We start from the raw sequence: 22,022 nt of genomic DNA on the forward strand, positions 1-22,022 counted from the left end.
AATTAGAGGATCTGATGGATGGGCATTCCTTGTGGAAACTCTGTCGTTTCATGAGAATACCCGTTCAAGCTACAAGCCCCTCAACAGGTACTTATCATTAACAAGTGCTTAAACAATGTTCAGAAGCATTCCTATTCGACCTTCCCATCCTAAGAACTGATTCTCCAAGTGGGTACAATACACTTAAAACAATATAAAATAAAATAACAATCACTTAAAAGAAACAGCAACCGATATAAAACATCCTCAAGTTCCCAAATTCAATAACATATCCATCAGCTACATTTAAAAGATATATTAACCACATAATAATAATTGAATTATATACCACCCTTCAGGACAACTTAACACTTACTCAGAGTGGCTTATCCCTACAACAATCACCCTGTGAGGTGGGTGGGGCTGAGAGAGCTCCTAGAAGCTGTGACTGACCCAAGGTCACCCAGCTGGCTTCAAGTGGAGGAGTGGGGAATAAAATCCAGCCCTCCAGATTAGAGTCCCATGCCCTTAACCACTACACCAAACAGAAGATCATGCCATCCTGTTGAGGCATTTAGAGGCAGAAATTGTGGGGGATGTGTCCTGGATGGATTTAAATTGTTCCTCATGGAACAGACTCAAAGGATTCCTGTGGGAGACCAGCTATCTTAAAGGGGGGGAGGTATCTTCTGGGGTTCTACAGGGCACAATTGTATCCCCCGTGTAATCCGACTTTTATATAAACCCTCTAGGAGAAATAATTTGTAGGTATGGAATCAGATGCCATCAATATACGGATAACACACAGCTTTATATATCTCTATCCAAATCTGCTGGTGATCCAGAAGAAATTTTAAATTGCTGCCTGACTGCTGTGGTCAGTTGGCTGGAAACAAACTAAAAGTGAACCAAGACGAGACAGATGTTATGCAGGTTGGGAAGGCGGAGATATTGAAGGACATTGGGCTCCCCACTTTCAACGGGATTCAGCTACCCTTGCAGGCTTGGTTAAGATCCTGAGGGACATATAGGACCCAGCAGTCCTGCTAGAGAAGCAAGTTAATGAAGTAGCAAAAAATGCCTTCCATAAACTCAGTCTAGCCTGAAAGATGGTCTCCTATCTTGACACAGCTGACCTGGCCACCTGGATCCATGGCATGGTAACATTGAGACTAGACTACTGTAATGCTCTCTACATAATGAGCCTGCTTGTGAGGGGAGTGGGCTATAAATGGAAATGGAATGGAAAACAGGTGTCCCCTTAAAGTCAACTCAGAGACTCCAGTTGGTGCAGAATGCAGAAGCTCAATTATTATCAGGAGCTAGGAAGGGCATGCACATTACTCCCATTCTGTGGCCACGCCATTAGCTACCCAATCAGTTACCAGCTCAATTCAAGGTGTTGGCTATCATATTCAAAGCCCTTTATGGCCTTGGTCCCCTATATCTATGGCAGGGGGGTGCCTGTTATGACCCTTACTTTCTCTAGGGTAGATTTTGCCTTTAATCTTTCCCTTACACCCTCTGGGTAGATTGCTGCCACCAGGAATATTATATTCCAAGATATTTTATTTAAGTTTTCCCTTTAGTAATGTGCCTAAGCATCAGGCTCCTTCATGGTTCTGTGTGAACCTGAGGATAGGAATGGGATATAGCAATGATAGCTACTCTGGGATATAACAAAACCAAAATAAACTTTTGTTTTTTCAAGCAGTGTATCGGTTTCATAAAAGTAGTTCTTGGTTCTTAAAGTTACTTCATTTAAACACACAGATCTCTTCTAAGGCTTCACACACAGTTAGCCTCTTTCTCTAACTCACTATTTCTCACAGACGTGCTTAAAGTTACTCAGGCAGCACTCAGCTAGCCTCTCTTTCCCTGACTGAATGTTATTCACAGAACTGTTTAAAGTTACTCAGGGTGCACACAGCTTGCCTGCTTTCTTCTGACTGAATGATCTTTCACAAACATACTCAGATCAGGTTTCCACATAGGTTATATTTCTCTCAGTAATACATGCTCAGGCAGCACGCAGCTAGCCTTTCTTTTTCTGACTGAACGTTCTTTCCCCACTCTCAGTCTCAAACTGCATTCACTCGTCCCACACTCTCAATCATCAACCAATCATATCACTCACTCATCCCTCTCTTTCAACCTCACTCTTCACCTATATCACACCAAGCATTTAATGACACATGCACCTATTTACTTAAAATCATTACAAAGCCTCTCTCCCTTTGCTCTGTAATGGCAGCTTCACTCATCTGAGCAGGGCGTTCTGCAGGTGCATCCCTGCAAATGGATAAAATCAACAGCTGCCTATACACAAGCATTCACCGTAGTGACCCCCACCTTATGGGATGGCATGCCTAAAGAAGTCAAGAAAGCTCCCAGCCTCCTGGCTTTCCATAAACTGTGCAAAACCAAATTATTCAGGAGGATGTTCTAAAACAGGCAATAGGGCTATATTGTGAGGAAACGGTTCAAAGAGATGCTTCAGTAAAGGGGTAGCACGCAACTTTAGACTAACTATGCTACTGCGCACTGTCTGTTACTGTCAGTTATTATATCATGTCAAATTGCTTATGTTTGTTTCAATATTGTTTCAGCTCGGTATCAGATTTCTGCTTGTTTTTTAAATGTTTGCCTTCTATACCCTATGTTACTGCTTATTGAATTTCTCTGCTGTTGACAGTATTGAATCACACAGTGTAATCTGCCTTGAATCTCAATGAGAAAAGAGAATTATAAATAATGTCAAATAAATAAATAATCCAGTTCTATAGATAGTTCAAATTAGTAAATGATCCATATACTAGATCAGTATAAAGCTTCTTAAAAAAATTCCCACAATGCAAAACTATTTCTAAGCCAAAAGCATTCTAAGCGGACTACCCAGAAAGATGTGAGCTGGTAAAATTCCCTTAGGAGGGCACTTCCCTGTTGTGGTACTTCTCTCGAGAAGTGCCTTCTTTGCCTGCCTGGTGGTTCAGTTGATCAGCCCGTGGAGGAGCGCTGGACCTCCAGGGATGACCTTAGGACTTAGGGATATCTATATGGGGGAGATTCACTTTAGAACTTTCAAGAGAATTACCAGCATGTAGGGATCCCATTCTCCTGGTGGGGAAAGGGAACCCCCGCTTTCATTCTCTGCCCCCCCCCCCCCGCCTCTCGCCAGTGTGGGAGAAGAGTTGCAGGAATGGGCTTCACAGACTAGCTCCCAGGGTGGTGTGACAATGTCACTTCCTGGTAGTGATGTCATTGTGTCACCCCCCCCCCCCAAATGGGCCAAATTGTGCCCGTTTTGGGCTCAAATTGGTCCACTGCAAAGCACACACGCACCTCTGTGCCTGTGCAATGACATCACGTCCTGAAAGAGACATCATTGCAGGGGTGTGCATGCAAGGAGCATGTTGAGATTGGTAAAAAGGTAAGCGCCAGATCCTTCCTCCCACCAGGAAGGTATGGGGACCTGCCAACCCTGCCAGCATGTGAAACTGGACCCAGAAATTGTCAACCAGTACAGATGACATCTATTGCTTCTAGTGATCACACACACACAAAAAGGTCAATTCTCAGGCCAAACTGGCTACCAAACATGTGCCAAACTGTCCAAGATAGGCAGCGCTTTTGGCCACATGTTCTCTGACTTCCTTTTGAATTAAGGGTGCAGGAAATATGGGTAATGTTCAGGATGCTAAGAATTCTGGCAAAGCATCCATAGGCCTGGAGGGGACCACCAGCCCCACCCTTGCCTTGAAAACAGGACATGCTATTGAACAGCTTTCAACTTTCTGCAACTAGCCATCACAGCACTCAACGTCTTCACAAACTTTCCTTTGCATCGGGCCCCCCACCTTTTGAGTCTGTAGATGCCTTTAGAATTTGTAACACAAGTGGTGGGCACAACCACAAAATGGCCACTACAGGAGGCAAAGCCAACCACAAAATGTCAGGGAATGAGGTTAGGCATAACTACTAGTAACTTCAATGTTTTAGGAAGAGGCTCCATTTAACAGAATTCCTTTTAAAATAAACATACTGTTTACAAGCATTTTCTTGTGCATATACAGCTTACCTTCAGTCACTGAGTGAAAATCCTTGTGTTGTTGTGGCAGCTGCTTCCAAAGCAATATTTTTAAAAATCTGTTGAGCTAATCAGGTTTCTAATGGCCAATCAGAAGGTCTCTTGGGCAAAAGCCCCAGATGGCCCTGCCCACTTTCTAAAAGCACTTGGCAAACACCAGGAAAGGTCCTGAGACTCCTGACAAGTGCCATGGTGCCCACTGGCACCATGTTCAGGATCCCTGCTTTACATCATGACAGCATAGCCAATGGGTAGCAGAGAAGAACCACCAGTTGGGTAAGGAAGCAGCAGCCATCCTTTCTTCTACTTTATTACATCTACATGAGAAAAGTTATTTTTTTAAAGGTTTTTGTTGCACATGACAAGTAATTGTAGTTAAGGTGGTTTTTAAAATACAAAAAAACACCCCAAATATTCAAAGAAGCCTTCTGTAGCTTCTGTTTTCCGAGGCTGGGCCCATTCTCATATTCTCTTCCAAAGACCTGAACAACTGTTGGCTTTTTCAGTACCATCCATTTTTAGGACTGGAGTCAGTCACCTTTTCCTTCTGCCTTTTGCTATTTGCAGATCGTTTCAGGAGCTTCCCTCTTCCACACAGCTGATACTGGGAGGACCCACGTCCCTATCTAAACCATCCACAATTTGAGACACCATTTCCCAGTCATTGAGCCTTGTGGCAACCTACCCCAATGTCCTGTAGTGTAGTACCTAAATATTTTGTGATTATTCCCATCTGGGCTACATTGGAGCCAGACTCCAACCCTGAAAACTGTCTTAAGGTCTAGAGATCAGCTTGGGAATACTATGCATAACTGTAACCACAAAATGCTTCCTGATGTCTACATTACAAGAGATTAACACTCTTATTATTCTATTCTCATCATAAATTCCAGTCCAGACGTCTCCTCATTAACTTCCTGGCAAAAGAGTCGCAGCCTCCTTGTAAACCTTTCCATCTGGGCTATAGACCAGCTCTGCTTTAGCACATTTACCGTAAGCAACTGGAAAGAGAACAGCAATCTGCTCTGGTCAAGCAGCTGTGGAACTTGCCCAGTTAGTTTCAGCGTGTGTCTTTTCCTTGTCTCTCTGCTGTAGCAGAAGGGAAGCTTGCTACCACTGTTCTATGCTTCTAAGTGTTTCAAGAGGTTCAGACTCTATTTTAAAACTAAGCTAGACGTCTTTGCTTGACAGAAGGCCTCTTTAATGACAGGCCAAACTGTTTACATTCCCCTGCATCTAGCGCTCTCAGTGGCCAGATCTCCTTCCCTAGCTTAATTGTCAAAGGATCTTTGCCTCCTTTGTAGACCTAGACAATTAATATTTTGTCCCCATCAACCAGTCAAAGCACCTGTTCACAGGTGACTGGTATAGATTGGTTTAGCTGTCCTGCTTCTATCTATCATTGCTTAAAAGGATGAGAATTCAACCCACTTGCAAAGTTTGCTAGGTGTTAGGGCAATGGATAGGATGGGAAATTCCTGAATGTTTGGGGGTGGGGCCTGGGAAGACAGGGTTTGTGAAGGGGAGGCACCTCAATGGGGTATAATGCTAGGAAGTCCACTCTCAAAAGCTGTCATTTCCTTTATTATTGATTGATTCGATTTTTATTGGTTTTTTAGCCCACCCTCCCCACGAATGGGCTCATGGCTGGGTACAATAAAATGCTCGGTACACAATAAAACAGATAAATACATTTAAAATCCCAAACTCCCAAAATGCATATAGAGCAACATCTTAGATGGTGGTCCCCTCCAATTTCCCCAGTCAAATATAAACAAAAGAGGGGAGCACAGTTAATATTTCTATGACTGCACTTGTAGGGGGGGGGTGGCAGATGATTTTGTTGTGCCTTTCTGGCGGGAGACCAGTAGGGAGGCTCCTAATACAATCAAAGACTGGCTTCAACCATATGCCTGGTGTAACATCTCTGTCTTACAGGCCCGCCAAAAAGATGTGAGGTCTCGGCGGACCCAGGTGTCCTCTGACAGAGAGTTCCACCAGGTTGGGGCCAAGACTGCGTTTTCGCGTTTTCCCCGGCACGATCCACAACATTGCGGCATGGAGTGGCTTCAGGTAAGCCATCTGGAAACGGCCCCTAACAATGGATGAGTTTGGCAGTCCTTATGGGGACTGCATGTGTGAGAATCTCCTCCAAGACAGAGAAGCCACATTTCTGGGACCACTTGGGAACAAAGGATCTTAAGGACTCTGTCTGGATTTTAATCTGGGCCCGCACCGGCCATACTTGACTTGACTTGAAAAGATCTGTCGATCACCCTATATATATCTATAGATATGGATATATGGGCCACGTCTGAAATGAAGTAACTCTTCCATCGCCATCTGAGAAGTTTTTATTGTATGTAGTGTTTTACATTTTATTGTAATGTTTTATCTGCTTTTATGTAAATTAAAATGTTGTGCTCTGCCCTGATCCTGCTCGGCGGGGAGGGCGGACTAAAAATCTAATATAATAAATAAATAATAAATAAATAATCTGATCTGGCACCAGGTAACGCAAGAATGTTTTAAATGTGTGTGGGTTTTTTCAGGACTGACAGCTGCCATTTCCTAATAATTTAGACCCACTGAGGGTAGTATCCACCATTGTTAAGAAGCAATCCCCTTCTATTTGTCATGGGCTCCTGCCCCCTTAGGCCAAGTCTAGAGAATTGACCCACTGACAGCAACCAGATTTCAAACTCACAATTTTTCGTTTTGAATTGAAAAATGCCTCTCTGGATTCTCCTTTCTGTGCAATAGCCTCCTGCCTTCAGCAGGCTCTCAGTGTTTGTTCCCTGGTGATACTGAGGCTTTCTTTTGCTCCTGCTGTGCCAGTCACCTAAGAGGAATTTGCTGGTGCAGCTAAAGGTAAAAGCCTTTGGTAAGGCTGTGGGAAAGAGGGAGCACTCTGCATGTTCCCAGAGACCCAACCATCTCCCTCCCTCCTGCCCACTACATGTATGAGCCCTACCAGACCCCCATACTGAGTTGCTTAGGGCTAGAGGTGGAGCTTCCGGGCAGACAGGCTTGATTGAACCCAGGGCACCTCTTATTGTAGCTAGCGGGCTGAAAACTAAGGATAGTAAGCTGGCTTCTTTTACCCGTAAAATGGCTCCTGCAACCCAATGCTATTTGGCAGGGTGCATCAAAACCACAGAGGGAAATGGGATACATTATTCCTTCTAACTTCCTGCCCTGAAACTTGCACAAAGAACATCCTTCCACTTTCCAGGATTATCTGACACCCGGAGGGAAGCTGATTTTGCTGCTAGCTGTTGTGAATTTTATCCTGGGAGGTGAAACAAGAGCCTGTATTAAAATGCCCATCCGGAACACAGGTTTAAAAAGTGACAGCCATGTATAGTCCAGCCAGGCATAGCCCTCTCGGTACAGAACAAATTGTACCTAAATTTTAGAAGACAGAAGAAAGCTAAGACGGTGACCCTACAACACAGAGAGGATCAGGAACTAAGCCCCAAGGCAAAAGTACCCATGAAGCACAGCTAAGTCACAGTTAATAAATATAAGCCCACAATCTTAAAAAGTCACCAATTTTAAATGTATCATCATAGACATCTGATTAAATACTAATACATACTATGGGTTTCTGGGTAAACCCTGTTCCAAACAATCCTTTCTCATGTAACCATTGACAATCCCTTTGACATAAATTAGCCAAACTGATGTAGATTCCGATAACTAATTCCTTTTGGAAGAATTGTGATAGTATTTATCCCCAGACCCAACTCAGGTTTCTGCGGCCACACAGCAGTTAAAAAGTAAATGGCTGTTAAAAAATAAAAGAAAGCCCCCAAAGCATCTGAATTTCCCCATGTAACAATAGCACGGGAAGGGTTTTCCCCTCTGTTTTTACTTCTCCATGTGCACAGAATTCTCCATGCAGAGCAGAAAAAACAGGGGGAAACCTCCCTCTCCTCTGTTTTGACATAGGGGGAGGGAGGAGGCGTTCTGAGGCAATTTAGGATCTCCTTTATTTTTAACCTCTATTCCCCAAAGCTGCTGTGTAGCTGCAGGGAATTCTTTAAAAACCTGCATGTCTAGCTTAAACATCATATAGATGTTAAACAGAATGACAAAAGAAAGGGCCTTTTATTTTTTGTCCTTAGCAAATTGTTTCAGATAGGGAGCTATCTCAGACCTTTTCTTAGGGTTACCGATTTCTAGGTGTGGCCTGGAGATCCCTCAGAATTACAACTGAACTTCAGACAACACAAAATCTTTTCCCCAGGAGTAAACAGCTGTTTTGGAGGATAAACGCTATATTGTTATATAGAGATGGGCACGATAAAAAAAAAATACTGATTAAGCCGTTCGTGGATCCGGGCCGCTGCCGAACCCAGGCCACCGATTCTAACTGATCAAGTCCCATTTCCGATCCGGAATCGGGAAGGCCAAAGCGGGAGGGCGCCCCGCTGTTTCCAGCGATATAGGAATGGTGGTTGGTGGCAGCAGCCGCCAGGCCCGGCGGGCAGGGGGAGGCAGCGATGAGCCACCTCCCTTCAGGGAGGGGACATTCCCAGGGCTGGATCTACGGTTGCCAGCGCCCAGGGCAACTGTAGTCAGGCTCTTGCGCGTGCGTGCACGTGCACGCTCCTGGGTCGCACCCCCCCCCCCCGCCCATGCAGCAAGCCGGCTGTCCCGGCGCGCTCGGAGCTGGCGGCAGCGCGAGTGGCTCGGCGGCTGCCCACGCCATTCACCTGCCCTGCAAGACAAGGGGCGGCTGGCTTGCCCATGCGCCCCTTGTCCTGGGGAAAGGCGAACAGCGCAGGCGGCCTCCCAGCCTCCCGCGCTGCCTTTTGCCTTTCCTTTGTGCCCATGGCTTCAGAACACCCCCTTCCCCCTCCCTCCCCTGGGCTGCTGCTCCGTGGTTGGAAGGAAGCCTGCTAATCAAGGAAAGCTGGGCTTCCATTCGTGTTTCGAGGGCGACAAAAGGAGGGCAAACACAGCTCATTTCCCTGGCTCCGTTGCCCCAGGAATAAATTACTGGCGCCAGAGTGTCTGCAATTCCGAACAGAAACCGATATATCCGATCAAGTCCCGAACAAGCAAACCCCTGACTGCTGGATTGGTTGCCGTGGACGGAACCGATTAGCTGAGTCACAATGGTGCAAACGCCAAAATCGGGGTTTTTTTGAAATCGTAATTCAGATTGTGCCCATGTCTAGTGTTATACCCTGGCAGACGTTCTTCCCCTCCCAAATCTTGACCTCCTCAGACTCCATCCCCAGATCCCCAGTAGTTGACAGACCTACTTAAGCACCTTTTTCAATGGCTGTGATGACCACATGCAACTGAAACCCAACATGAACCAGAGGTATGAACATCATCTGAATGCTTGCAACTCCAAGAGAAGGAAACTATCCTAACTTTAACATTTTAAGGACAAGTGAAAAAACAGCACCAGAGGATTGCAGTTATATTGTTCTTCATTTGATCTTGCTCAGATTTGCTGGGTAAATATGCGTGTATGCATTTCTATGACTTTATTCAACTCTTTATTCATTTGGATGTTGGCAGCCTGATTTCTGTAATCATTCCATGCCCAATGGCTCCTGCAACCCAATGCTGTTGGACACCCTTACCCAGGAGAAACTAGGGGAAGGGAGGTGAGGTCCCACCAATCCCTGAGTGCGTACGTGTCTGTTAATCCCTGCAGTGGCAAGAGTGAAAGAGCCAAATGGGAGACGCACTCACAGACCAGAGCCCTTTTTAATGGCAATGCTGGCTAAAGAGTGCTAAAGCAAGAGATGCTCTTTGAAGGCTAGAAATTGGTAGCAACTGAGAGCCAAGCTACAAGTGACGAATTACACTTGCCTGGCTCAGCACTCAGCAGTGCAGAGGGCAATCTAAACTCCCCTCTGTCTGGAGATCAGGGGGCGGGACCACTGGCCATGTGACCATTTTTAAGAGATGCTGGAACTCTGTTCCACCGTGTTCCCATGGAAAAAAAGCCCTGGGAGTGCTCCCTTATTTCCTCATTCTTTTTGAAGTGCTTCCATTTTTTATGATCTCATTTTCTTTCTTACTTTCCTCCTATCTCTCCCCCCATTCTCTGATCATTCTCCCATTTCTCCTTCCCTGAAATTAAGGCCCTTTGCTGTAATTTTGCGGAAGGAAATTAGAGCCAGTTTGGTGTAGTGGTTAAGAGAACGGGACTCTAGTCGGGAGAACCGGGTTTGATTCTCCACTCCTCCACTTGAAGTCAGCTAGGTGACCTTGGGTCAGCCACAGCTTCTCGGAACTCTCTCAGCCCCACCCACCTCGCAGGGTGATTATTGTTGTGGGGATAATAATGACATACTTTGTAAACAGCTCTGAGTGGGTGTTAAGTTGTCCTGAAGGGCAGTATATAAACTGGATGTTATTATTATTATAAAATGGAGCAGCTTTAACATTAAAACAACTGAGCAGCATAAAATTTACCAATTTTAAATAATCACCTGCCAGCAGAATTTAGATGGTACCCGCTTTTAGCTCTCAGTATAGATCTATATTCCCCATAAAAACCTGTCCAGGGCCGTTCCCACACGGCTTACCTGAACCCAGAACACTGTGCAGCATGCCGGAAAAAACATGGAAGATCGCGTTTTCTCTTGCGAGTTTTGCGCGATGTTGCGCAACATCGCGCAAAACTCGCGAGAGAAAACGCGATCTTCCGCATTTTTTGGCATGCTGCGCAGCATTCCGGGTTCAGGTAAGCCGTGTGGGAACGGCCCTTGTTACCAAGAGCATACTATACATTTAATCAGAGGCAGACGCATGTTCTGTTTGACAAAGATTCTGCACTTCTTGCCATTCTCCTTTGCTGTATGACCTAATGCATGGTTTCCTAAGCATAGCGTTCATAAATTAATTGTTATTTATCAGCTAGGGGAGAAGGTAATTAAGTGCCACTTTTCATTTTGCAGCCAAATTCACAGCTCATTATATTTAATTTTATTGTTTATTATTGTACTAGCAATAACACAATAATAAGAATTTTTAAAAATTAGTGGGTTTGCCTGCCCAGCAGAGTGAAAAGTAGTACTTAATTTCCACCTTGCTTCCAAACTAGAATTGATCATTACCAACTGGTTGTGATTACCATAGCTGAAAGGAACTGTTCCTGAAGAGTACAGTAGTGCACAGAAAAGCAGGCCGATAAAGTTAGTCTTGTAAACACTTCCTGAAAGGAACTTTTCCTGAAGGGACTGTTTACAAGACTAACAGTGCAATCCTATGCAGAGTTACACCAGTCTAAGCTCATTGAAGTCAATGGCCTTAGACTGGAGTAACTCTCCATAGGATTGTACTGTAACTTTATCAGTCTGTTTTTCTGTGCACTATTGAAAAAAAGAAATTTTGTATACCCTAAACTATTTTTCTATTGATGTATGACTATTTATTGTAATTTATTGTAATAGTATTTATTGGGTCATTGAGCTATTATATGAGCTTTACATGAGCTCCAGGAGGAATGGTTGCTGGTTGTTGGTGTCTAAATCAATTTGTAAATCTGCCCTTATGAGTTTCCCACCTGGAGGTTGGCAAGCCTACAGCTGAGCTCTGCCCCTCTCCCTACACATGGATTTTCCCATGGATAAAATGCGTAACAGGCAGAAATTTGATAAGGATTAACTTACAATTGTTTTTGACTGTGTAAGGCTTCATCTCCTAAATACACTCCTTCTTGCTTCCCTAATTTACAAGGCAAAAGAAAACCAGGGCTGCCAACATCCAGGGCTGAATCCACACTTCCTTTTTTTTTCTGCACCTTTTTCACAACCGCGGTGCTGTTCAATCAGATACTCACACGCTTTCCCATTCCACGTGTTCCCTGCCATCACCACGCCACAATTGCGCCTCCTTTCCGTACCACGTGATAATGGCGGAAATCTGTTTTTGCCCGGCCCTTTTTTTAAAAAAAATGGGCTTTCATAGCGCATTTGCACAATAAAGAGAGGTCGGTATACTGCAAAACCTACTTTAGTGAGCAGCGGTTTGCATGGGGAAAGGCTAGGAACATATTGGCTGTGCTGCGAAGCATGCCAACCACAATCTGAGCCATCATTAGAAATATCAAGCTCTGAGCATCCATGTTGGCGACTACTACAAGCAGAACACCACTGTGAGCGACAGGGTTTCCGGAGAATGTTTTAATGTTCAAATTTGCCCGCCCTAACAACCAGCCAATTGTTAGAAAGTGGTCTGTGACGAGCAAAAAATGGGCCAATCAAAGATGAGGGGGAGGGGGCCTTGCCATTTCTTAAAAGTCGGAATATCGGTATAGCGCAAAATTAACTCTTTTTTTTTAAAGGGAAGTGACATGCGCCATCAACGTTGACGATGGGGGAGGGAACTGCCCACTATAACGCTTTACTCAGTGGAGTGTGGAGAACTGATTGCACCACGAAGACGCACTGGGAGGGTGAATGTGATGATGCACAGCATGGTAGCGGAATGAACCCAACTGCCATGACTGCGCAAGATAAGCGGATGGTGAGTGCGTGTGGATTTGGCCCAGGTGGGGCCTGGAGATCTCCTGTAATTGCTACTGGTCTCCAGATGACAGAGATCAGTTTCCCTGGGGGAAATGGCTGCTTCGGAGGGTGGACTCTATGGCATTATACCCTACTGATGTCCTTTACCTCCCTAAACCCTGCCTTCCCATGCTCCACCCACAAATCACCAGGAATATCCCAAACCAGAGTTGGCAACCTTAGAGAAACCCCCATCTATGCTATACATGCTTAGCAGGCTAGCTACCACAGCTGTAATTTCCAAGCAGTCTCCCCAGGCAACCCCACATATAAGCCACTTTCAGAACAAACCAGGCAAGGGTGGGCGAACACTCAGGAGCTGAGTAGGTAATACACCAACATATTTCCAGGATATGCCAGCAGAAGATGGATTTGCATCGATGCAGCATCCTGGCGCCACCATGCTGGTCCTGGCTGCCAGCACAGCCCTGCTGCAGCCTCCTGCCTGGGAATGTCCCCAAACATGGCATAACCCATAGGCACCAATGCAATGGAGAAAGCCACCTCCCCCCCGCACCGTGGCCCCACCCAGAGGGCCCAGCAGAGCACAAAATGCTGGCTGCAGTTGCAACCAATGAACTTCCTGCCCATCGATAGACAAACCCCCTCCCCAGCACTACGTAAATCCCAGCCAGAGTACTCCATAGGTCAGGAGGTGGGGTGTATGGCATGGGACTCTGTCTCAGAACTCTCAGCCATGCAGACTTAGAGTGTGCAGCATTGCACTATGGTGGCAGGAGAGGCACAGAGTGGACACTTAACACTATGGGGGGAGCAATGAGCAGTAACACCCAAGGGGGAGAACAAAGTCCACACCGTGTGGCTGACGTGTCTTACAGAGCCCTAACAGGTTCCACATCCCTCTGGAGCAGGCTTGCCAGGTCCCCCACTATGGCAGGTCAGGGATGTGGGTATGCATATATTTTAGATCAATTTTTACTGAATCAGCCCTGGTGCAACCAGACACTTCCATGCCATGCTGGAAATGATGTCATCGCCAGGGGATGCGTGCATGCACAGATAAGTACCTATTGCACACTCCTGAACTTCTCTCTGCTGTTTTTATGTAGGGGGGACCTGGAAACCCTCCTCCAGAGCCTCAAGCACAGGCAGGTAAGCAGGGGTGGGGATCCAGCTGCCCTGGCCCAGAAGTCCTCATCTGCCTTGTCCATTTCCATCACTTGAGGCTGGGCACTTCCTAGCAATGTCAGCTCCCATATCCAAGACTAGTGGTGTATTCATGTGGGGTGGCCTGAGCCAGCCCCTTCTAGCACCATGGCCCATGTCATGCAAAGGGGTCAGACTTTGGCAGGGGACAGGGCACAATTGTGATTTGGGGTGCCCGGCAGCTGCTGCATTGTGCTCTGTGGATCAGCTGACCAAGCAACCTCGGGACCACTGCCTTGCAGGCCCTATGTGGCAGCATCACCAGTGGTAGATTGATCAGTTGCAGTAGCAGAGCACTTCCTCACTGATTTGGTGTCATTTGTATAGCAACAGCATGTGACTCGGGGGGGGGGGAGGTCTCCTGGCAAATGGCCTCTACATGGAGGTGGGACTGTGGACCCTGCTGGGATACCACGGGCATCTGTGGCTAGCACAGCATCTGTGCTATTTGCAATCACTGCATATGTTTCTGTTTAGTATCTTTGCAGGCGGTAATTCAACAGGGAGACTTTGGAGCATGACTATTGCTATTCCTGCCACTCTGCCCAGTTGCTGGTTCCAGCATGCCTGCTGGGACATCTTGCAGACCCTGGGCAAGGTAACTAGTTCCCCTCCTTCATGCACGGACTCTAAGATGTTTTCTTCCTTCCCCCTTCCCAACCCATTTGTTAAACCCAGGGGGAGCTTACATCAGTGGCTCAGCTTTAAATACAGCTTCTCCTGGCATAGCGCATCATGCTCCTTGCGCAACACACAGAAATTGTATCTCTCCTCTATGATGGGGCCAAGAGGCAAGGGTTAGGCGTGTCATTCCCTCTGCTGCTGGGTGGTAGAAAATAGGTCTATATCCACCAGTTCTACTTTAAGCGTGGGAGATCAAAGTGCCAAGAAATCTGAGAAACACCAATGGAGAAAAAATCCCTACTAGCCAGAAATTGGGAAGTCCATTTGCACATTTTTGAATGTTTCCAAGTGAGTCAGATCTCAGTCTTAAGAACCTGCTTTTAGTGTCAGCCCTCAGTCTTGAAACAAGAACAGTAAACAACACACAGGGCCGAATCCCTGAGCATGAACAGATTTCCTTTCTCCCACTAATACTGAAGCCACCACTGCTGGTCCATTGGGGAGGAAGAGGTCCAGGTGGATGGCACCAAAGAAGTCCACCACTTCTGCTTTTCATAGTATTGGTGTAATTCCATATGGGGCCAAATCTGACTTTCAGAGTGAAGAACATTTTCCACCGCCCAGGCATTCCCCGTGCGAGTAAGAGTTCACAGTCCTTTCATGTTACCCCCGTGTAGCCTGGCCTGAGTTTATATTTAGAGTGCTAGATGAAGACCAAGGGAGCTGGGGGCATTTCTGGTCTGAAAGCCAAGATTCTAGCCGTCCTCTCGAGCATGAAGAAGATGGCCTCTTAGCTCCTCTCGCCTTACAGCCGTGCCACGCTGGAAAGCCCCAGCAGACTCGTTGCTGTTCCCATCCTAATGCTGTCACAAGGCTCAGTCACGGGGTCCCGCCTGTCAGCTTTGTTTATGGCCCCATGTACCCCACACATACATATACGCGCACAAACTCCAGTCAAGATTGTCCTCTGAGCCCACCCCCCTCCGCCTTTATGTGCATTTCTAACTTGACAGGCTGGGAATTGAAGGATTTGAGGTCACCTGGTTTTAGCAAAAAATGATCTCAAATCTATAACCAAACTCCTGCCAAAGGTGTCACACCAGCAGCACACAGCTCTCCACAGGTCAGTCAAAACCAGAATGAATTAAGCAGCGATATGAGCAAATGGGTGGGGGGAGGTTTCCAATGAACTCAATTTCCTCCGATAGGTGAAAGCACCAAGAGACATTTCTGAACGTAAAAACCCAGCAAGGCAGCAGCCTGGGGGCTTCATCGCCTACTTACTGTTTGATGGAAGGAGCAAGATCCCAAAGAAAGGCCCTTTTAGGGTCCAATTTTTCACTCCCCTCAGAGATTCTCCAAGTGTGGGAGCCTCAGGCCGAGTTGCTGCCTGTTGGCAGAACAGCTGCTGCCGTCAGATGGTCGTGCTGAAACCTGAGGACCGGAGGGTTCTTCAGGTAGTATCGCCCTCTCTCTGCTTTGGCACTCGCCCCTCTGGGCAGCTGGTCAAGTGTCAGACGGTTCTTGCAACTCTGCAGCTCCATCTTGTCGTGTTGGGGGGATGGTACAGCCATCCAAGAATGCACAAGAAAAGGAACATTTGCATGTTCGAAAGCAAGACAGAAAGAGGACGCATTGGCAGGGGTTAGGCCTGAACAGCCTTCTATTCGCCTGAATCCTGCAATGCCCACCCCCATTTCTCCCACATCTAAGAATCCATGGGGCAAGATGGTCTGAAGCTGGAAGGGTCTGCTGCATCCACCAGAACATGGTCCAGAGACAGGAGGCAGCTTTCCACTCCACAAACTGGTTTATCAGCATTGCTTACAAGCTTTTCAGTTCTGGAGCAGAGGGGGACATTGCATACAAAACCCAAAGAGCAATGAAATGTAAAACTTTCCGCTTTTGGATCCAGGTTTAGTTTTTTTAAAAGGAGTGAAAATGTATATATTGGCCAGACTTCGTATATCTTTATAAACCTCCTTCTCCCCTCTTTATATATACACAAAGTCACACACAAAGAAATATTACATACATATATAGTTACCAATTATTTACCCTACTTTGAATGAAAGACAATAGGGTCACAGGGAGCTCAGATAAAATAGCTTTGGGGACCAGAGGCAGCCTTCTGGCTGCCAAATAGTTCAATTGGTATTAGTGGCGTCCATGTTCTCTGGACTGCCTATCACTCTGCCTTCCTTTTCAATACCACCCCCTCCAGTTCTTTGCCCGCGGTTGGCGTGTGGATTTGGGGCACTCAACTTAGGCTCAGACTAGACAAAACAGAGGTCACAATGGCTCCCAGGCCTTTCGTCCAACACATTACAAAAGGTTGTTGGCATTATTTATTGGTTAAAAATTATGTCCTATACTCTCAGCCTGTATAGTATCAAGAGACACTCGCCGTCATGAAAATATCATACTAATACAAGATAAAAAGATCAAGAGAGAGAACCTCAGTTAAATGCCTGGGTGAAAAGGAGCAAGGGTGTAAACTAGCAGTGCAAAGCAGCAAGCAAGCCTGCACTGGGAGGGAATCAGAAGAGGGAGGGGTCATCTCCTCCCCCTTGTGGTTACCCACCTTATTTCCACAGGAGGGGGGGGGGACTGGTTTTGGGCAGGGCTTTTTTTCGGGGAACGCGGGGGAACGGAGTTCCGGAACCTCTTGAAAATGGTCACATGGCACGAGGGCAATCTAAACTCCCTTCTGTCTGGAGATCAGTGGGCGGGGCCACCAGCCATGTGACCATTTTCTCCTAGGGCAACCCACTGAGTTCTGCCACCTCTTTTCCCAGAAAAAAAGCCCTGATTTTGGGACAAGAAAATCTGGAATAAGGCCACCCAGGCTGCTTAGGGTATTCAAGGTAACAACCAACACTTTGATTTGGACCTGAAAACAAATAGGCAGCCACTGGTGTTCTTTCAGGACTGGTATAATCTTGTTCTCTGTGGCTGCAGTATTTTGAAAGCTCTGAACAGTTTTCAAGGGCAGCCTCATGGAGGGTGCATTATAGTAATCCAACCTGGATGTGATCCAAGCATGCATTGTGGCCAAACCACCACTGGGCTATTTGGTCTTCAGGAGTCCACGTGCTGGGTCTGTTCAGTTTGGCACCAAACAACTTAAATGCCTGCTGAACAGTTTTGCATCAGTTTCAATTTTTTTTCAAAATTGTGCATGTGTGAAGATGATGCCAAGGCAAACAGATTAGCAGTAGTTAATGTTGCTAAGGACGGCTTCAATGAACACAGAATAGTAGGATTTTTTAAAAATACACTGTTTATTTATGAATGGCTTATATGATTTGTAACTGATTAAAACTGGCCGAATCCACACTACCTATTTGTTTCCACGGCTTTTTCGCAATTGGCACGCTATTCATGCAGATACTCACACACTTTCTCATTCTGCGTGTTCCCTGCCATCACCGCGCCACTATTGCGCCTTCCCTCCAAACCACGTGATATTCACGGAAATCCGTTTTCTCCCCTTTTTTTCCACAGTGCATAAAGGTCGGTATACTGGTAAACCAACTGTAGTGAGCAGTGGTTTGCACGGGAAGAAACGGTCACCGGAGTCAAGATATCGATATACCGGATAATTGACCCTTTTTTAAAAAAAAAAAGGGAAGTGACGAGCGCCGTCAATTCTAACGGCGGAGGATGGAACCGCCCACTGTGACGCTTTACTCAGTGGCGTGCGGAGAACTGATTGCGCCATGAAAACGCACCAGAAGGGTGGATGTGAGGATGCACAGCCTGATAGCGGAATGAAGGCGATTGCCATGACATTGCAAGATAAGCAGAAGATGAGTGAGTGTGGATTTGCCCCCTGTCTACTTAAACAACCACCTGTTGAGCAGAGCAGTGGCATATTAAGGATAGGAGTGTGTAGGATTGCCAACTCTGGGTCAGGAAATTCCTGTACATTTTGGGGCACACCCTGGGAGGGTGGGCTTGGGGAGAGGAGGGACCTCAGAGGAGTATGTCATAGAGTCCACCCTCCAAAGCTGCCATTTCCTCTAGGTGAACCTAGAATCTCCCAGAATTACAGCTGATCTCCAGAGATCTCCAGGCTCCACCTAGGTGTCAGACAAGCAAGCCAACCTGTCTGCCATACCTGTGAATTTAGATCTACTGGGGGGGGGGCGGAATGGGTAGTAGTGCAGAGAAGTGTAGTCGCTTTCCTGCGTCACTGTACCTCTGCTATGCTTTGTTTGGGTTATCAGTACTGAGTGTTTGTGAACTGACCTTGGGAAACTCAGCTCTGCATCTTTTCCAGGACTTTCGCGCTTCTGAGCTCCAGGCCAGCTTTAACTGACTGTCATTTGAACTGGGGGAGGGGGAGGAGACTGGGGTTATAATCTTTCTGGGAAGACTTTACTTTGGCATTCCAGACAATTACTATGTACAAGTACACTTCTAGGGAGTAATCCCTAATAAAGACCTTTAACTCATACAACGGTGTTTGATGAAGTGGAGAGTCTGAGAGAATCCCCTAGCCAGGCCTGACACTAGGGGTGTCAATCCTAGAAGTGTGTGTGTGTGGAAGGGTGTAAAGAGTAGACCTGACTTGGACTGTGTGAGAATGCACATGCATGGAAGCCAGTTTCGCTGTGCTGGATGTTGAGCAGGAATAGTTGAAGCCATGAAGGGTCAATGAACAGGACAGTCCAAAATCGGCTCCCTGTTCATGACTACTGAACAGAACATGAACATCTTCTGTGTTTTTTGTGCTGCTGGAAGCAGGTATGTAGTGTGAAAAGGGCCCAGGGTGTTTTGGAAATGGAGGGGTGGAGCCAGAAAGGAGCAAGCTTTGTCTGGGCAGGGCCTTGATCCAGCTTAGTTCTGTGCTAGAAGATCTCTGGGAGTAGGTGGAAAGAAGTCAGCAAGCTTTGCCAAGCTTCTTCTAAAGTGAAGGCATTATTGTTGCTACTGCTGCTGTTATTGTTGTTATTATTATTTCAGGATCCAAAGAATTATTTGATTTCAAGCAGTGAAAATGAGTCCCTGTTGCATCCCAATGCAACAGAACCAAGGCATCCTTAATAACCCTTGAATTTTTCCAAGAACATCTGAATTTTATTAACTGTGGAGTTTTTTTATAGTGTGCAAGAAACTAACACAGCGGCACATGCTCAGAGGCACTCTTTCTGTTATTCTCATGTTGTGGGATTGAATGGCCCCCTCTCAGATTATATCTCTGGTCTTGAACCTCTGGCTGCCTTAGGCTGACTTCTGAGGTGCTCTCAAATCTCTTCCCATCCATTTTCTTTAGATACCCCAAGTTAAAGTAGAGAGAATCTCCTGGTGGCTCCCAGGTGCTTCTTCAGAGGATGGAGGCGCCTGTTTCCTCTCCTCAAAGGCAATGCTGCTGTTTGCCCCTTCTTGGCTGCCATATCAGAGCCCCACAGAAAGATATGGGGCCACAGTGCCATCTTCAGGCATTGCTGCGATTTGCCAATGGCTTCGCTAATTCCCACCTCCTCCAGGTTCCTTCCTTACTATCTCTCTACATGACGGATCTCAGTTCTGATGCTTGCCCCTGGGCAGACAGAAGTATGAAGCCTTTGCAACCTCCTTGACCCAAGTCAATGCTGCTTGCAGCCGCTGGCTGCCTTTTTAGATGGTTGCAAAGCTCAAATCATAGTTGTCTCATCTGAATATCTTCCATTGCAGCCAGTTAGTACCTTACTAGAATCTGAATGAGCACTGGAAGGAGTGAGGTCCAAAGTTATCGGGCCTGACTCATACACAGACCAGGTTGCTGATGGGTGGGTTTGATGTCACGTCAATCAATTGTATGAAAGGTCTCTTCTTGGTATGCTTTGACTTGAAGACTCACCAGCACCAGAGGGGGACTTGTTGAAAGAGTGCCAGATTCTTCCTGCCAACTTGGACTTGCCTCTGCCTTTCCCCTTAGGAGTAATAGCATTGTCATCCCACCCTGGACCGTCTGGTGCATGCCTTGTTCAGATCAGAGCTATTGCCACCCATGGATTTCTGCTCCTATGTATTATGTCATTGATTATAGTTATTTTAGAACTGCTGCACAAATACAGAAAAAGCAAACAGCCAATTTCACTTGACTGATTTTTTTAACATTATACTCCCCCCGCCCCCCTACACACACACCGTACTCCCCCTTTGGTCTTCATCAGATACATTATCTGGGATTTAAAGAAAATAAATAATAATATAAAAATCAACACAACTCCCAAAGGTGACTGCTGCCTGAGACATTTCCTGTGTCATTGGAAGAGGACCACTGCCCACCTGAAGCACCTGTTGTAGAAACCCGCTTGTTACTTGGACCCTATTTGGGTGGAAAGACAGCATAAAAATGTTTCAAATAAATACATTTCCAGAGTGAAATCTGAAGAACAACTCAAAGGAGTGCCTCGAGTCTCTTTTTAAAGCCAGTATTCTACTCTAGTATAGAGTTCCCAGGTGCCACCAGTGGCAGGCAATCTCCCTAGGATCAGCAGGCAGACTGCGGAAGTGGCCACACGTGCGTTCCAACGTGCCAGCTGATGATGTCACTTCCAGTGTGACCAGAAGCAATGGCATTGCATAAGGACCAGAATCATCCCCATAGTGAAAATGGTCACACTGGAAGTGACATCATTGGAGTGCACCATGGAAGGAGGGAATCAGTAAATGCCTACACATCCCCACACCTTACATCCCACCTGTACACGCCCACCAGGAAAGACCTGGCAAGCCTATAAAAGGAAGCACAGAATTATCTCTGTGATTATGCAGAAGGCAGGCCTGCACAGCCTGTCTTGACTTGCTTGCTGTTTATAAATTCTTGGATTCAGTTCTGGATCATGTGAAGTAACGATATAGAAGAAAGTGCCTCTGAGCATAAGCAGAGTGCTCTTCTCAGCCAGCTAAAGAACTTGCTTTTCCTTCACCACTGAATAACTTTATCCTCCCACATCTGTGAACTAGATAAAAGAGCTTCCAAGTCAAAGGGCATAATTTTCAGCGGCTCTTTTGCTTTTAAAATGGGGAAAGTAGGGTACTAAAACTTACACTAGGGAATTGCTGGAATGAGCGTAGTTCCCTTTCCCTACGGCTTAGCAGGTTTATTTTGATGCCTTTCCCACAACAATAATCACCCTGTGAGGTGGGTGGGGCTGAGAGAGCTCCTAGAAGCTGTGACACTGACCCAAGGTCAGTGGGTCAGTGTCAGTGGGTCAGTGGGTCAGCTGGCTTCAAGTGGAGGAGTGGGGAATCAAACTTGGAGTCCTGCGCTCTTAACCACTACACCAAACTGGCTCTCTAACCAGTTTGAGTTCTCTCTAACCAGTCTGGCAGTTCTAACCAGGTGTTGAACTCTATTGCTGACTATGCTGGAAGAGTGATTTACACTTGCATTTCAATCTTTTTTCACTTTACAGTATGTTCGATTTTAGCCTAAGATAAGCAAAACAAACTTTGTCAGAAAGAACCTGCAAGATCAAATTCAAAGGCTATGGGATTACATTTGAAGTTCGTGAGTGAACTAATATCCCACAAGATACAGCTTGCAGGGGCTGGGCTGCTAAATCAGGACAGAGCACTTGCTAGTTAGGCTGTGCAAAACACACACACACACACCCTGCTCAAAC

At 46.2% G+C, this 22,022-nt stretch overlaps 1 protein-coding gene across 1 annotated transcript in view; it reads right to left on the reverse strand.

The window, feature by feature from the left end:
• The window catches only part of SCN4A (sodium voltage-gated channel alpha subunit 4), a 95,373-nt gene extending 79,598 nt beyond the window's left edge, over nucleotides 1–15,775 (reverse strand). The window contains exon 1 of the mRNA XM_054992505.1: nucleotides 15,685–15,775. The gene's annotated coding sequence lies outside the window, so the exon portion shown is untranslated. The remainder of the gene's footprint in view (nucleotides 1–15,684) is intronic.
• Between the last annotated feature and the right edge of the window lie 6,247 nt (nucleotides 15,776–22,022).

Source organism: Eublepharis macularius, chromosome 12, assembly GCF_028583425.1.
Source record: "Eublepharis macularius isolate TG4126 chromosome 12, MPM_Emac_v1.0, whole genome shotgun sequence".
Taxonomy (NCBI): Eukaryota; Metazoa; Chordata; class Lepidosauria; order Squamata; family Eublepharidae; genus Eublepharis; species Eublepharis macularius.